Genomic DNA, 19,492 nt, shown 5'->3' with positions numbered 1-19,492 from the left:
CTTATGGGTGAACAAGAAAGATATCAAATAGAGGAAGAATTTAAAAGGTTGACAGACAAAATTAGAGATGAGCAAGATCTATTGAAAAAAAGGGAATGTGACTTCAAAGAAGAAGCTACCAAACTAAAGGCCCAATTAGAAGAAGGAAACAAGGTAAGAAAACTACTCAAGGACAAGGAAGACCAATGTCAAAAATTGCAGCATGAAGTGACATCATTAAGAAAAGAAGTCAACGAAAGAAGCACAACCATCAAGAAACTCAAAGATAGATCCAGCTACTATGAAAATATTGAAGCTACAATCCTCTCACTAAAAGGAGATCTTGAAGAATCAAAGAAGCAGAATGAATATCTACATCAAGCAATTGAAAAACAAGACAACGAAGTCATCAGCTTAAATCTCAGCTGGAATGTGCCTTCTGAGTTCGTCAAATGCAGTAGGATCTAATGAAGAACAAGAGAAGGAGATTCTCAAACTAAGGCATCAGTTGGAAGAAGGAAGGAAAGCTGAAGAAGACATGAAGAAGCAATGTCTAGAAAAGGAAGAACAACTTCAAGTTGAGGTAAATATCTTGAAAGGTAAATTAGAAGAAAAGGATAAGCTTTTACGATTTCAAGATAGTTCTAAAGTCTTGGATGATATTCTTAGTAGTCAAAGGTCTCCTGCTATAAAGACTGGTCTTGGTTTCCATGAATCTGTTGAAGGTGAATCTAGTTCACAAGGTGAGGCAAGGAACTCTAAAGAGATATCTAAAATGATCAACAAGGATATAAGAGAAATGAAAGGTCAATCTCATCATCAACCAAGGAAAGAAATTCTTGAAAGAAAATATTTTACTCCTCCTATGAATAATGTCGAATGTTATGTATGTCATAACCTTGGACATGTTGCAGCCAGATGTAGAAGAAGAAGGGTTCAAGATCACCAAACAAACAGATCATCTCAGTCAAGGTACTTTAATGGATATTGCTTTGCTTGCAATATGTATTGTCATAAAGCTACTGACTGTTACAGGAGGAATATGAAACATGTAAGATGTTATGCATGTAACAATCTTGGACATATAGCTAAGGAATGCAGGAACAAAGTGTGGGCACCATATCAAAAGGAGAAAATGTCATCATCACGCTTGAAGATATGGAGGAAAAAGTAAGTACAGTCAGAAAAAGGCGGCACAGCACAACGTACAGACATACCAGAATCAGAGGGAGCTGAAAGTACAAAACTTCAGTGTCTTGAATCTCATATGCAAACTCCATAAGGGGAAGTCGCGTATATACGCGAGTTGGATACTGCACAATCGCGTATATGATTGTTTGAAGGAAGGCAGTAGGGAAAGTGAAGTTGGAAGTGAATCTATGAAGTATGATCTCTCGAGCACAAGATCAGATCTGTGTATCTGACTGTCAGAGGCACCTTGGAGGACCATTTAATTGGGTTCTAATCAGAGGTACGCAGACGATTCTCTGTGAAAGTGCGGGCGCACACAGCAAAGTGAAAGTTCCAGTGTGGAGGAACGCAGGTGATACACAGTGAAAGTGCGAGGATACGCAGCGAAGGCACAGTCCCAGTGCGGAGGTACGCGGCGTGATAGAGGTTTAGGTGCGGAAGAACAGTAAAGGTACGTGGCGTGGCAGAGGTTCAGGTGCGGAGGCACAGTGAAAGTACGCGGCGCTACAGAAGCCGCAGGTGCATAGATACGCGGCGCAATAGCATCTGAGGGTGCGTGGCCACAGTAGTAGTACGCGGCGTGATTGAAGAAACAGTGCATGGGTATGCGCTGTAGTAGAAGGCTCTCTGCAGGAATACGCAGAAACATAGAAAGTCAAGTGCGGGGATACGGAGAGGAGCGGAAGGTGAAGTGCGGAGCCACGCAGGCCATATAATGAGAAACTTTGGATCTGTCTTAAGGCATTTATTGGCTGACTTTTCTTGTTGATAAGATCTGACAGATTGCACCAGTTTAGGGGAAGCATATGTTTTTAATGCATTGTTGGCATTATGGTTAATAGTCCTTCGTGATGAAGATTATATGGCTAAATGATTATCTTGCTATGATGTGGTTATGAGTTGTCCATCTCATATGATTCTTGGATTTACATAGTTGATTTTCAGATCAGATTTATGGTTGATTCTCTGATGCTACATATCTGGTGCTTACATGGTGATCTTCATAAGGATAAGAAGAATTATGATGCAAGATTCGTATTTTTCTTGGCACATATGAGGATTGTTAGCTGGATGCATGGGTGATTATTCAAAGTTTCATTGTTGGAGACATGATGATGATGAGCTCTTACCTATATGATGATAAGTTGTTTCGTACATATGTTGATTGATGTAGATATTCCCAAATGATGATCTGGATGGCTTTGGTGTTTCTCCTTATGATAAAAGATGTTATGGAGCAGATCATACAGTGTTGTTGCTGATGTTTATCTTAGATGATTGGTCTCTGTTATAAATGTCATATCACGACTCATGATGTAATAGTGTGTCTCTATCTATTGTAGTCATCTCTTCAGGTCATGTAACGACCTATGTTGGTTTCCACACTATGCCTGGGATGAAGATGTAATGTATTTAGTTCCTGATGTATCCCCACTTGGTTGGGTGATGGATGTATGTATTGAGTCTTTTGGTGATAGGAAGGTCATTTATGATATATAGAATCATGTTCTTCTTATAGAACATCTTTTTGCAGACCTTGCTTACAGTCAGGGGAAGCTTGAGCATAAACAACACTATATAGCAGAGCAGACATTTCAACTTGTTCTCAGAAAGAGCATGATCAGATTGGTGCACCATGGCATATATAAAGGGGGAGCTCATTCAGAGACTTCAGCAGATCTGGTTTATAGTCAAGAGGAGCATGTTCTTAGGGGGAGCAAAACCCTTTGCCCTTGATGTCAAAGGGGTAGAGTGATTTGGTGTTGTTGCCATCAAGTCCAAAGGGGGAGATTGTTGGCATTATGATGCATGTGTTGTACTTGATGGCAACCCACTCATAGAAGAACATCTCACTTATATACATTCAGATGAATCTACGGAAGAGATATCAGATGTAACATAATTCATGGATGCAAGACAGTTCAAAGGAATCAAAAGACAAGTTCTTAGTATGACAAGTAAGCTTTGCCATCAAGTCCAAAGGGGGAGATTGTTGGCATTATGGCTAAAGTATTGTCCTTGATGGAAACTCATACAGGTGATGGATCACTGTACAACAGGACAGCAGCAGAGATTGATTATTAGCTCACAAATAATGAAGAAAATAAGAGGTACGCAGGTACACCGTACAAAAGCTGTGGACCCGCAGGAATATCATAGATAAAGTGTGTACATACCCACAGGTACACCATGTAAAAGGTGTGAACCCTAGTTCACGCACTTTCATGCAGTGAAAAAGTATTCTCAGGTGGGAATCCAATGATGGACCATAGTATTTAGCCCGACGTATTTGATCCTATGGTTTGGTTAGTGGTATTGTTTTATATCATTATTATTATTATTGAGCCCCATGTTTTTGGGCCCCTTGTATTGGTTATCTATGGTATAGATTCAAGGTTTTAGCAAGAGCTTGCCTATATAAAGCAAAGGAGATCATTTGGCTAGATGTGTGTGAAATCAGAAGATCTGAAGTCAAGCTAGATCTGAAATTCTTGTGAACGGTTTGTGAGAGATAATTGAATCTAAATCAAGGAGAAACATGAGGATTACAAGTCGGATCTACTAATGGGTTGATATCTCCTCGGCACATGTTCAAATCTGTAGATCTGATAGTCTGGGTTATTCTTGAAGTCTTGAAATTATCTATACCCGCAGGACCACAAGTACAATGAAAGAAAAGTGCATAGGTACGCAGGCACAGAAGCACTGTGGGTGCAGAGGTTCGCAGGCCCTGAATTGCAGAAGATGCGGAGGGGCACAGACATTCCATTGGACACAGAGCGGAGGTGTGCAGGAAGTCCGTGAGACACAGTGCGGGGGTGCGCAGGAAAGCAGTTGGAAACAGTGCGGATGTACACAGCTGCTCTATGGGTGAAGCTGCGGACTTTTCATGAAATATATTTAGCTGCCCCTGTTTATTATTGTTGTGTTCTGGGTTTTGAAGTGATGTCTGGTATTATGTTCTGATAACAGCAGTGATTGATTGAATGATTATGATTAGCTTCAGTATTGATAGATGAATGGATCAGGTCCATAATGACTTATCCTTATATGATCTGGTGGACTATATCTGGTTGATAACTCTCATTGTATATGTATTGATCTGGTGATTGGGTGATTTAGAAGGTTGTTTGATTATGAGCTTCAATGTTGTTGTTGGGTCCAGTATGAAAATTGGATGAAACGTGGCCTCTCAGATTATGTGTTGTACTTTAGTGTATCCAGTATGAAAATTGATGAAACGTGGTACCTGAAGGAGAGAAGATTGTAGGCCAGCACCTACGTACTAGTATCTAAGCTAGTACAAGAGCTAAAGGAAATCTTTGGAGCATTGTAGTAGGTAGCAGCCTGCGTACTAGTAAATGGATCGGCTAGTACAAGAGCAAAGGGGGTTGTAGCTCCCGTACTGGTATAAGACTGCACCAGTACAAAATATTGTAAAAGGATTTTCTTATTAAGAAGATGATTGAGATGACTTGCAGCAGGTGGTTTTCTCCCGCATTGGGTTTCCACCTTATATCTTGGTGTTCATGTGTGTGCCTTATGTGTGATGATCTATTCTATGTTACTACATCTGTTAACTGATAATATGGTTGATAATGTTCTAATGCAATCATTGAAGATCAATTAACTTAATCATAAGAAGTTATGGAAGTAGAATATATGAATCAGAGTTTAGAAATGAAAAAGTTTTATTGACTTGATAATACTGATTCACCCCCCCCTCTCAGTATTATTTCCAACAAAAAGTGTTTAAGTGTGCAAGCGATGAATATTTTATGAATAGTTAGATCTAAAGTTGTTCATGTAATGGGTCATAAATGATTTGTTCAAATCTGAAACTAAGTATGTGCCCGATAATTTGATGATGGATCAAATCCAATAGATCTGTAATGACTATCTTGATAATGGATTAATTTGATTTGTAATATTTATGTCTGGTGCATGTTTTTTTTAGGTATGCCGAGAGATGGGTTGTTCTAAAGATATTATGTGTAGTGAAGCTATAAGTCAATAGTTTCAGATATTTACACCGGTTTGATAACCTGAAATGCTTGTACACACACGGGTTTAATGTTCGTAAGTCACATATTGATTCTACACTTTGGACAAATCTGTACGTGGGTTTTATTTTTAAAAGGTGTATATATACGCGGAAGTGTTTTATGGAAAGCACGTATATAATATAGGGTTATGTTGAATAAGATGTCTAACTAGTCTAGTTAGTCTTAATGCATCTTTGCTGTAATCAATGAAATATTTCTCAAAAATCTGGGTTTAACAGTGATGATTGAGGTTGAATTAATTTATTTAAGAGCGACGATGTTGCTAGTTGTATGTGATTGAAGATTTTTTATAGTTTTGTGATTATTTCAAAGAAATTCAATGGTTCAGTGTGTAACTCAGTCTTTGTTTCAAAATGTTAGTGATTCAGTTTCACAGTTCAATGTTTTGAGATCTGTACACAGGTATGCTTCAAGGAAGTCATGTATACAAGAAGATTTTCTAGTGTAAAGTAGCATATATATTTTGACATTTTACTGATAATGGTTTCTCAGTTGGTTCAATGATTTAATGAAGTGGTTGGGTTCAGTATTGGTATTCTCATTACAATGATCTAACTACTTTGTTTGTTTGAGAATAAGTTAATTGATTTGAGTCTTAGTTGGTTCAGTAACTGGATGATTCAATTGGTTCATTTATTAACTAATTTTTTGAAGTGATCAGTTTTAGTTTTGATATTTGGTATTGGGATTAAATGATGGTAGTGGTTCCAGTCTAAAATTTTTATTAAACGTGGCCTACAAGTTATGATGTTTTAGGTGATCCAGTGTGAAAATTTATGAAATGTGGTCCATGATGGTGCTGAGGATTGGAGCCTTTAGTAAGGGAGCTGAATCTTCCTTTTAGTGGCATCTGGTAAATCAGATCACGATGTATGAGCTCCCTTCTGATGGTTACAAGTAAATGATATCAGGGGGTTGGAGCTACCTTCCAGTGGGTGCTGGAGAATGAGAGGAGGTTGTAGCCTTCTATAGGTGGGTTCCTATGTGCTGGTATGAGTTTGCGCATGTACCCGATTGTAAGTTGTTTTTCTTTATAATAAAAGAGAAATATAGTGAAAACAATAGTAGTGGTTTTTTCCCACGTTGGGTTTCCACCTAAAAATCATGGTGTTCATGTGTGTTTATGTGTTTCTTATGTGTGTTAGTTTATTCTATTCTTACTGCATATGGTTACTGTTTCATTAATTCCTATTGAAGTATTGGTACACTCGTTTAAGTTAAACAATTGATGAATTAACATGAAAGTAATTTAACTTGATATACATGAGTTGTATGCATAACAGTCGCGTACATATGTAGGTTTATTTTACTAAATTCACATACATAAATATGATTAAGAAAAGAAAAGGTTTTAGTAAGCTTTAAAATACTGATTCGCCCACCCCCCCTCTCGGTATTTTTCGCTATAATAACCTATTGGTCCCATCATCCTACCTCATCTATATTTTTTGGGGTTGGCCATTCCGTGATATCCTTAATCTTTTCCAGTTCCATTATTATCCCTTCCTTGGAAACAACATGTACCAAGTAAATAATTTGAGACTAAAAGAAGTTGCACTTGATGACATTGTCATAAAACTAACACCACTACCAGGTGCTCTGCACCCTCCTCGTCATTCTTTGAATATATAAATATATCATTAACAAAGACTATCACAAACTTATCTCGATAAGGGTGCAACACATTATTCATCAAACACATGACGGTGGTTGGAGCATGGGTAAGACCAAAAGGAATGATCGTGAACTCATAGTCACCATACCTTGTACGACATGCAGTCTTCTAAGTTTCTTCTTCTTTGATGCGCACCTGATGATTTCCTAATCTTAGATCAATCTTCAAAAATATTGTTGCTCCATTTATCTAATCAAAAAAATCATCAATTTGGGACAACAGATACTTATTCTTGATAGTCACCATGTGCAACTGCCTATAATCAATGCAAAATATGAGAGTACCATCCTTCTACTTTATAAACAATAGTGGTGCACCCCAAGGCAAGACACTTTGCCTTATATATCGCTTATAGAGCATATACTTAAGATGCAACTTCAATTCAACCAAATACGGAGTTCTTATCATGTATGGTGCCTTATATGCTGGTGCTACTCTTGGTACCAACTCAATTGAGAAATCCACCTATCTATTAGGATGCAACTCTAGAATCTCTATAGGAAACACATCCTAAAACTATTGCAAGAAAGGATACTTCCTCAAGAATTCATCATCCCCAACATCATTCCCTTTGTCACTGGAAATATGAAATGCAAACAATACACAACCCTTGCTACGGTTGTGCTTATCTTGCATAGTTGTAACCATTCTCGCTGAGGTAGGTTTCTTCATTCCCTACAATATTATCTTTTCCCCGTCATCATCCAGGCACTCAATGTCCTTCTCATAACAATCTACCTTATTCCTATGAATGAATAGCTAGTCTATGCCGAAAAGCATGCTATATGAACACAAACGAAGATAATTTAGATGTGTTGATGTGGAATACCATTAATATCAAAGGCACAATATCTCACCCAATGGTGAGTTGTTCTCTTTGTCCATGTAGCCAACTGCACCAACCAAGATTTTGCATGCTCTTTTTGTATTCAAATGAAATTGATCGAGTAGGTCAGGACTAACATTGCTATAATTAGATCTAGTATCAATAAAAATGGAAAAAACTTGATCATGAAGCCTACCTTACATCTCAATAATAAATTTCTAATGGTTTTCCTACCTGTTATCAATTCCTACATAGGTCAGGGGAATGCTCTAACCAACATCCCCAACTATTTGTTCCTCCTGAGCACTATAGATTTGTGGCCTACAACCCTATTACAATGGAAAATCCTTCTTGTGATGGTTGTTACCAAAAATCCAACACTTCAATGGTTCCCTATCATTTCTTTTATTCTTCTTCTCTCTAAGATGAGACCCATGTCATTTCTTAGTTGGATTAAACTTCTAATGAGGGGTTTCATTTTCCTTGTCACCAATATCATGCGATATTCCATGATTCTTATGCAATTTTCATTTAGTCTTCACATTACATTTCTATTCATGCTTGAACTTACGTTTACACTTTGACTTCTCATAACAATGATTTAACTTTATGATAGCTTTCTCTAGAAATGGGGGCTCATCTAACTCGAATTGGTCATTTAATGACAATGGAAATCCATTAATGAATCTTTGCATCTTTTGTTTCTCATCCTTAAGGTAGGGAACATAATATCTCTCAAATATCTCCATGGCCTTTCCATCATAATATCTCTCAAATAGGTAATTATTCCTGAAGAGTCTTTCAAACTCATCCCATGTCAGCTTCTCTTCTCTGATTCCTTTGAAATTCTTGCCATATTCCCATCAAATATTTTTTTTTCCTTTGAGACTAAAGATGACTTTCTTAGCATTCATAGTCTTTGAGTAATCATGCAATCTGAATTTTTTTTGCATCCCATGAAACCATGCTTTTACATCTTTTGATTTCCTCATTTCCCTATCGAAAGTAGCAAGCTTAGATTTCTTGAATTCCTACGGAAAATACTCACTTTTCCTATGACATTGGTGATGTGGAAATGATATCTCTTGGAAGAAGAGCTAGAATAAAACCCATGCATACGAGTCCTATTTTCAGGTGTATCGAACAATTTTCCTCTCTTCAATGTATCATAATTTTCCATCATCTACCTTCTTTGAGACCTACTTCCATCTCCCCCATTAGTATTCTCATCCTTCCTATCTCTATTACTAATATGTGGTTCTCCCTACTTTTGTAAGTCTAAAAGGCTCTAAAGAATCACTACATTAACCTTAGCTTGCTTTTCGTCAGCCTTTTCAAGTCTTTCGTGTGCCTCAATCAAGCTATTATTATCTTCCTTACAAATTCTAATATCTACCCTCAAACTCCTCAATGTATCTACTAGATATGGATACTATTCCTCTCTGAGCTATTCTACTAACTTTTCCCATTCCATTGATTTAACTTCAGGCCTGTACAAGGAGTCATGTGAATTGTAATCCACCATTCAGCTCTTCATCTTTTGGGGTTCTATTTTCTATGTACATACCATGTTAAATATACCAAATAAAAGAAATAATCAAAATCATACCTCAATTTATATCGGGGGAGGATTTTACATTTTCATAAGTTAGTATAAATTAGCACAATATATGTTAAACGGACATGGGTAGCAACATAATCTGAAGGATAAAACATGAGAATACATTTTTTTATTAACAAGAGATATACATTTATAGTACATGATTTGACCGTTGGGTTTCACATCCCAAGGTCTCTTGGACTCCTTTTGTCTATTCGGCTTCAACACTATCCCATTGAAGATTAGGTGTCCAACATTCCCCCCCTTAATCCGAAGGGTTATGTATGAGTCCAAGAAGAGAGATGTAATACAAAATGTGCAAAAATGCATGGAAGCACTAGGTTGAATGTGCTCTCTGAAATGTTGGTATAAAGGGTGGTGGTTTAAGGATGACCACCAACACTAGAACGCTTACTGTAGTTCCCAGAACTCTTCCAAAATTGGAAAGAAGTTGAAGTCTTCTGCTAGAGGAATTGCTCCTATTGTTTTGAAGAGGGAAACCTTCAACCATGAAAGGGAGGTCTCACCCCACATAAAAGGGAGAACTTCAACCTGAAAATGGAATTATCAACCTGTGATGGTTTAAGGATGACCAACAACTCTGGAATGCTTAATGCAATTCCTGGAACTCTTCCAAATCTGGCAAGAAGATGAAGTCTTCTGCTAGAGGAAGTCTCCTCAATTTCGTTCTTGGAATTCTTCCGAAACTGGCAAGAAGCTGAATTCTTAGGATAGAGGAAGTGTCCTAGATTACCGATTGAAGGCTTGTTCAGAGGCATCTTTGTTTCTGGCTACAACTCTGAAACTGGTTTGGCAGGTTGTGGCTCAAGCTCGCTTGATGTGACTTTGAAGCTTGTACATGACCATCATTTCTCCCCCTGTTAGATACAAAGTGAGATGATGGAGAAAACTCAACTGCAAGACTGTTCAATACTCTGGAAAAAGTTCTAACATGTGATTAGAATATCTTCTTGGTTGTTGATGCCCACTGCCAAGAAGCGATCCATCCAAGATGAATCTTTGTTCTTGCAGGACATTTGTTTTTGAAGCATCCGTTTGAAGAATGGGTGGTTTTATGACAGTGCTTACATGGATTAAGATCAAGACAATTATATTTCAAATGGCCAACTCAGTCACAGTGTTGGCATTTCACAATCTGTTGTTTTTGTTGTTGTTGTACAAGAGGGGCAGAAGCTGGAACAACTAGAGGTGAACTGTCATGAAGGAATACAGAACTCTGAAACTGATTGGGCTTTGAGTAGTCTGGAATATGAAAGGACATCTCCTTATCATATCCAAGACCAGTTATGTGCTTGTTTTGGAGAAGTTGTTCCCAAGGTCTGATGATGAGCTTGGGAAGTGAAGACTGAGTTTCTACATCTGCATGTACAACTGCTGCTTTATTGGGTAATGAATCTGAACCAACTATAACATTATTGACTTGATTCTGATGGGTTGCAGTCTCAATGTTCTGAACAAAAACATGTTCAGAATGACTCCTCCATTTTAGTCCTTCTTGTTGTAGCTGAGTTTCGAGCTGCAAAAACTCTATCTTCTCTTATGCATTTTGCAGACAAATTCTAATGTAATCCAAAGAGGATTTGTTGATTTTTACTCTGTCATTAGTAGTAGAATGTATCATAATTTTCAAAAATTCTAATACTTCATAAGCTTTCCCCATTTTCTCCAGTTCAAGAGTGCCAACAATAATGCAGAATAATGACAACAATTTTAAGCACTTGAATTCTCTAGAAAGAAATATGTAGACACTTGCAGTAGGGTCGATATAAAACAATCTTGTCCTATTTGAAATAACTCGCTTCCTCCATAATTTAATGGCTTCATATTTTGAGTATTTGAAGGAAATTGAAAGCACTTCAAGTTAGCACACACTGAAATTTATACATGTGTTCTTCCTTTACTGTATTGCGATGGAAAAAACAACAAGCAAAATGCTCATAAATCTGAATTGTTGTTGCAAACAAATAACAGACAATCTAGTGCATATAATGCTAATATCACCCCAAGAATTAAAGCAACCTTCTCATTAGAATCTGTTGAGAAAAACAAATTTGTTTGTTGCACATAAATTTATGCCCAAACTGTACAACAAGAACAAGTAAATTGAACAAGCAGCAACTTTAAATTGAATTGGAGAAACTTCATTAATATGCCAATAGATCACTGTCCCAACTTCCCTCAAACAAATGAAGTCCTTGTTCTTTAAGATTATCTTCTGTGTCAGATCACCAAAGCATATCACATGTCTCGAATTATTTGCACAGTGGTCATGGGTTCAACACATCAATAGTTCAATACAACACCATTCCAACACGCGGTGACTGAAATGAACTCGGGACTATTTTTTTCATTCCATAAGTGAAAGAAATTTGGTCATTTGCTGTGATAAAAAGCTTAAAATAACTTCATAACTTTCTGAAAGTAAAAACATTGGACTGGCTTCCTTTATTCCTTGGGATTGTTACAGAAATTGCTCTTTATTGTGGAGAGTAATTGCAAAATCTTCTTGACATATGAGTTGTTGTAGAATCCGCGTTTCACGTTTTTGATCCCGATATGAAACTTAGAAACAAAAGCAATCAAAGAAATGTAGGCCATCCACTACCGAGAATAGGTATGACATCATAGTTGCATTTAGGAAACAACCACTGTAAGAAAACATGGTTAAGGAATCATACAAAGCATTAAATGCCCTGTGCTTATTAGCTTGGTGCTTATTGTTCCCGTTTCATTGAATGCTGAGAAACCAATGGGAGAATAATAGAAGTCCCCGCAATCAACCAGCGGAAAGATGAAACAAAGCTGACGAAAACCTCCATACAATCAAAAACTAATGAATAACGACAGCTGAGGCATATCTATATCCAGGAAAGCTCACTGAAATGAAACACTAGATTTTCTGAACACACATTTTTTTTTTGAACAACATACATCATTTATTTCTTATACATGAAATAATTCACAATAGGAAGAACAACATAGAGCCTAGGTACAATGGCTACCAGTAGAGATAAGTGATGCTCTGATTTGGAAATTCTGGAATGTAATGCGCAAGTAAAACATAGATAGTTAAGGCTCCAGTTTTAAGCACACGTCCAATCAGCTTCTGGTGATAAATGGGACCACCCAGGATGGCCCTCTAATGTAGTGTCTTTGGCCTTCCAACATAGATATATCCGTCCCTTTAATGCAGAGATTCAACCCAGGAAATTGGTAGCACGTTCAACAGCAAATTTTGATAACCACTTATCGCAATACTGAGCTAGACATTGAAATGGCACTTGGGTATGTGAGCGGATTTGGAAAGCTTTTTTTTCAATGTAAGATAGTGCTTAAACACACTCAATACAATCAAATCGCATTCATCGAAGCAGCGTTCTTCGTTCCAGCGTGGAGGCAACCGATGCGCACCAGTCCAATGCTCACTTCCACTTGTTATCAGGTCTCAGAATATCAAATCCTTTGAACATGTTCAACATACTTAAAAAAACAACTGTGTAACCAAGATTGTGATGATATACATTCCAGTACCTTCAAAACTTCTGCTCTTTCTTTGGCCTCAGGAGCAATGCAAAGACGTGCAATGTTTCGAATGAAAAAATTGCAATTCTGAGGCTTCGATGGCAGCGTTAAACAAATATGGGACATCGTTAAACAAAATATGGGGGAAAATGACAGCAGCCTTTACAAACACTCAGGTTGTTGGATCGCAGCTCAATGGACCAGTGTTCAATAGACTTATATGGGCAGCGTTCAACATATGGCCAGTGGTTGAACAAAACTGTCCAGGGGTTAGTGAATGGGATTTTCACCTCAGAATTGGACCTTGAGCTGAGGGACACTGCAGGAAATCTGTTGAAGAGAAAACATGAGCTATTTGTCTTGTAAAACCACACCGATTTGACACTATAAAACTCGCAGTATTCTGCTCATCTTGAGCTGACGTAATGGGCAAGAAATCTATTGAAAAACAGACTCGAACCATTTATATCATAAATTTGTGCGAAGTTGAGATGATAAAACCAGTAGCGCACAAATCTATTATAAATTGTTGGTCATGGTATAACACGATTGAAGATTGTAAAATTTGTTGTGCCCAGTTGGTCTAAAGAAGCAGAAATTCTTACGTAAAATATAACTTGACAATATGGAACAATTCAATGTACAACCATGCACTAGGCCTAGAAAGAAGAGAGGCCATTACCTTATGTTTTCTTCAAATACAGAGAGACCGCACATAAGGTTTCAAAAATTCTCCTGCATAAGCTGCCATCCATCTGCAGACAATGTCAGAGATTTGCAGCGGCGACTGTGGAGAGGGCAGTAGACTGACTCCTCTGGGAGTAGTGGAGAGACTGCAAGAAATTGGCAGAAGGGAGTTACAACTAATTTTAGGAACCTGGGAGCTCTGATACCATGTTAAACACATATGGGCATCAACATAATATGAAGGATAAAACATTATAATACATATTTATTAACAAGATATATACATTTATAGTACATGGTTTGACCGTTGGGTTTCACATCCCAAGGTCTCTTGGACTCGTTTTGTCTATTCAACTTCAACACTATCCCATTGAGGATTCGGTGTCCAACAATATATAATGATAATTACAACATATCAACATCATGCATCAACCAATATGACAATACAAAATTGAAACAAGAATTTCACTCATGATAACCATTTCCATTTGCAATCACCCTAACATCCAATACTACAAACCTCACTTTGATACCACTCTATAACACCAGTACTAGAGAAAGGTTTAGAGGGAACATAACAACTTTGATACCACCCTGTAACACCCCACCCCACATTTACCTACACTTAGAATATCTCCAGGGTAAACATGAGATGAAATTTACTATGACGTGACCCAACATCCAATTTTTAGTTACATATGTGGGGTTTACTAACCGTAAATTTTTTTGAAATATCTCAAGGAAACTAGACTACCCAAATGTTAGAAAATATCTACTGAGGATCTTACTATGAGATGGAGTTCTATCTTTTCATCTTAGCTCACATCCCATATGCAAATGCCCCAATCCTTCCATGTGGCCAGAATTCTCCATCCGCACGTAAAAACCTTCTTCGCGAAGCTACAATTGTGATTTCTCAGCTAGGAGACTACGACTATGAAATCAGTGCCACATTTTCAGGGCTAGCCTACAGAAAACTTCGTAGTACTTCCCAGAACTCTCGAGAATCAAGTCTAAGATAATAAAAACTATGTATAACATATACTTAGGCTCATATATTTCCTAAACATGATGGTCACCTCATAAAAATTTAGACAAACATATGGTAAACATAGTTGTAATAGATAATGAATGCATATTTGATCATTGTCTCATTCATTTCACTAAAAAATCATCAAGAAGGGTCACTTCCCTCTCAAGCTAGCTTCAATAACAATTCTTAGTTCATACATTCACATAACCATTCAATCACTTATCCAGTCATGGACAAGATATATAACAAGATCACATCATTTAACCATGCCTATAACTAGCATTTAATTAGAATGAAGACATGACAAAACAATTCTAAAATCAACATAATACCCATTAAATGTGCTCATCGATCTCAATAACAAATAACACATATTAACATATGAAAATGCCATCCAATTCAACGACTTCCACGTACCACCCAACTATAGATTGGATTGAAGCAAATCTCTCTTTAAGCCAATCACCCCCATATTATATTCTAATCATGAATGTGGGATCTCATGGGATAAAACAGAACATAATTCAAAAGCTAGACCACTTCAACCCTCAACCATTGTCATTTCACCTAAACCAATTCAAAAACCACCAAACGAACACAAGCTTGGATGATTCAAAATTTCTTCACCATACCCACATGAATTTTCCTATCTCCACCCACCTGTTAAGGGCTTCCCAAAGAAAACCATCTCCACCCCCAGCACTTGGGATTTTCCTTAGACCAAGTCACCCGAATCAAAAATATGACAGCAGTCCAAATCTCAACTAAGAATGAATCCCATCACACCATGGCTATGCAAAAAATGGCAAGGCAAGGTTGTAACCATAGTCAGTCGAGGAAAATCCCATGTCAATGATAACAAAGTAATCATGTAAGCCAAATTCATGCACCATGCATTCAAATACCAATAAGGAAATCACACATCCAACCTGTTACTTGTGATATATTCATGTTCTATCTACTCTTCCAATCTTCTCCTTGTGCTCCCTTTCTTGCATTGCTTTTCCTTTTCTTTCTTGCTCCCTTTCTTGTGTCTATGTTATCCACCTCTCTTTCTCTTTTTTGGAGTATGATTTCTAAAGTTGATCAAAATCTCTCAATTGTTTCTTAGATGAATTTTTGTCATTGGTGTCTTGTATTCCTCCTTTCCTTTTCCTCTTTTCTTTCATTTTTTATTATTTTCTCTCTAATTTACCTTGCATGCATATTCTTGTCTCTTCATCTTTGTTTTCTCCTAATTTCGTTTATTTATTATATGAAATAGTCATTTATTAATTTTTTCCTACTGCTAATGCCAATGCCAAGTTTCGTATCCATTGATTAACCACAAGTGATTCCCAATTTAATATTTTCCCTCCATTAAACTAATAATATGTATTGCATGACCATTGTCTTATTTTTGCCTTCATAATGTCTTACCAATTACATGGAAAATCATCTTGGGGCTATTACAAACCCCTCCCCCTTTGGGGAACACTGTCCTATGTGTCATATGACACTTATGACCAAAAAACCACTGAAAATAAAACATACTTCTTATTGGATATATATAACCCAACTTGATGTAGTATTTACAACGACAATTGTTGAAAACATGACAAATATATAGCTTCTTGGAGCTTTATAACACAATTTGATGTGGTATTTACAATGCAATATCCATATATATATATATATATATACCAAAAACTCATCTTCTTCAACCAACAAATAAAGAAGGATATAATTCCTGCATCTAATCAACTTTCTCTCGTGTAGCTTCGTTAAGCCCAAAGTCCATTTCACTTTTAATTTCTCTATTTCTTGGTTGCAGAGCATGAGTTGTTTCCATTGGAATACACATTGTGGCTTTGGATGGAACTCTCCCTCTGGTTCCACATGTAATACAAATGAATCAATCATATGATCATCATCCCATACATATCTCTTAATCAATGAAACATGGAAAACATCATGGAATTTGACCGATGGTGGAAAGACAATTCAATAGGCCACCATTCCAATCCTCTCAAGGCTCTCAAGAGGCCCACAATACCGAGGTGCAAACTTGGCACATGACCCAATCCTCAAGGATCTCCTGATGGGCTTGATGTGTAAGTACACATGCTCCCCAACCTGAAACTCCTTGAATGCCCTATGCTGATTGGCATAAAACATCTACCTATCATGTGCTTGCTTTAAATTTATTTTAATAACTTGCATCTCCTTCTCCATCTCTACGAACATCTCTGGTCCAATCAACACACTCTTCACTAGATCACTCTATATGATGGGAGTATTACAACTTTGTTCGTTGAGAGACTCAAATGGACTCATATTTAATGATTCTTGATACCCGTTATGATAAGAAAAATTGACTGATGAAGGATACTCCTTCCACTTCCTCTGTTGATGAATGACATACTTCCTTAACATGTCCTCAAGGATATTCTTAACCCTATTTTTATATCCATATGAATATGGATAATAAGTTCTAGAAAAGGCTAAATTTGTCCCAAAGCTTGCAAATAACTATTTTCAAACATTGGAAGGTAACTTGGCATCTCTCTCTATTATAAGTTTCTTGAGAACTTCATGTAACCTCACTATCTCCCTAATGAAGATCTGAGCTACTTCACTAGCTGAATTAATACACTTCACAACAATGAAGTGAGCTACGCTACTCAACCTATCAGTCACAACAATGATATTGTCATGTTACCTCAATGTCCTGGGAAATCCTATACTGAAGTCCATGGAAATGACTTGCCATTTCAATTCTAGCATTAGAATAGGCTACAAAAAATGAATTAGATTCTTGCATTCAACTTTCACCTATTCAAAATCCAAACACTTTGCAACAAGATCAGTCACATAGTTATTCAGATTCAACCAATATTAGAACTTCATAATAACTTTAAAATTCTTATCATATCCTGAGTGGCCTAGATATGGCTTGACATGAAACTCTCTCAAAATAAGCTTCTTCAACTCATTACTATCTGGCACATAGATCTTTCTCTTAAACCTAACCAAGCCATATGTCTTGAGGTGATACTCCTCATTTCTATCACCTTCACCTTGCTACTACAATCTCTCCATCAATTGTTGATACTTCTCATCATACTTCCCTACTAGTAATATTCTCTCATGTAAATTTGTTCCATAAGAGCTCATAGCTGAAATATGATTCGTCTGCACTCTCTTACTAAGAGAATCTGCAACCTGGTTCACCTTTCCATTGATGTAGCAGATCTAAAAATCAAACTCACTAGGAGTATTCAACTATCTAGATTGTCTTGCATTCATATTTGGTCCGTTAAATAAGTTCCTTTCTCCATTGTGATCATTCATTAAGTCAAACCTCCTACCATGGACATACTGTCTCCACATATTCAATGCATGAATGATCATTGCTAACTCAAGATCACGAGTCACATAGTTAATCTCGTGCTCATTCATCCTCCATTATTGATAGAAAACCACATATCCTTCCTGCATTATAACTCCACCAAGTCCTTCCTTACATGCATCTCTAAACACAAACTCCTTTTCAAGATCTGCAATCTTCAAAACTGGAGCATTGGTAATCAAATGCTTCGGCTACTCAAAACTAGTTGCACACTCAGCAATCCATTCAATTTTCTTCCCTCTCCTCTATCAAGATGTGATAGGATAGCCAATATTAGAGGATTCCGTGATGAAGCACCTATAATAACTTGTCGGTCCCATGAATGACTTGACCTCATCCATATTATTTAGGGTTGGCCATTCCATGATAGCCTTAATCTTTTCTAATTCCAATGCTATTCCTTTCTTGGAAACAACATGTTCCAAGTAACATACCTGAGACTAAAAGAAATTGTACTTGCTGATCTTGGCATACAATAGATGATCTCTCAACAATATCAACAATGATTTTAGGTTCTCTAAATGATCCTTCTCATTCTTTGAATATATCAATATATCATCAACAAATATTATCACAAATTTATATAGACAAGGGTGCAACGCAATGTTCATCAAACACATGAATGTGATTGGAGCATTGGTAAAACCAAAAGGAAGCAACGCAAACTCATAGTGCCCATAACTTTTATGAAATGCAGTCTTCAGATGTATTCTTCTTCAAGGTACACTTGATGGTATCGTGATCTCATATCGAGCTTTGAAAATATTGTTGCTCCCTTTAGCTGATCAAACAAATCATCGATATGGGGCAATGGGTACCTCTTCTTAATAGTAAATTTGTTAAACTATATGTAATCAATGCACAATATGAGAGTACCGTCCTTTTACTTTAAGAACAACATTGGTGCACTGCAAGATGACAAACTTGGTCTTATGTATCCATTATCAAGCATCTCCTTAAGTTTCAAATTCAATTCCACCATCCTTGTAGTGCTAATTCTGTACAGTTCGTTAAGTGTTAGTGTTGCTCCTAGTACCAACTCAATAGAGAAACCCACCTCTTTATGAGAAGGAAACTTTGGAATCTTTACAGGAAATACATCCTAAAAAGGCTACAAGACATGATAATTCCTCATGACTCCATCATCCTCTACCTCCTTTCCTTTGTCACTCAAAATATGAACTACAAACAATCTATACCCTTTCCTACAATTGTGCTTAGCTTGCGTAGCTATGAGAATTCTCATTCAAGTAGCATTTTTCTTTCCTTGCAAGTTTCTCTTTTCCCCATCATCGTGCAAGCACTCAATGGCCTTCTCATAAAAATTTACCTTAGTCCTGAGAATAAAAAACTAGTCCACAACCAAAATCATGTTATATGAACCCAATGGAAGCACATTTAGATGTGTTTATGTAGGCATACCATTAAGTTGAAATGCATAAGATCTCACACAATCGCGAACTCTTCCCTTGGTCCATGCAGCCAACTGCACCAACCAAG

This window comes from Pinus tabuliformis, chromosome 4_2 (genome assembly GCF_031772625.1).
Source record: "Pinus tabuliformis cultivar Carrire ecotype Pingquan chromosome 4_2, CPIR1, whole genome shotgun sequence".
In the NCBI taxonomy this organism is placed as follows: Eukaryota; Viridiplantae; Streptophyta; class Pinopsida; order Pinales; family Pinaceae; genus Pinus; species Pinus tabuliformis.
The sequence above is the reverse complement of the archived record's forward strand: the minus strand, read 5'-3'. Positions refer to the sequence as shown.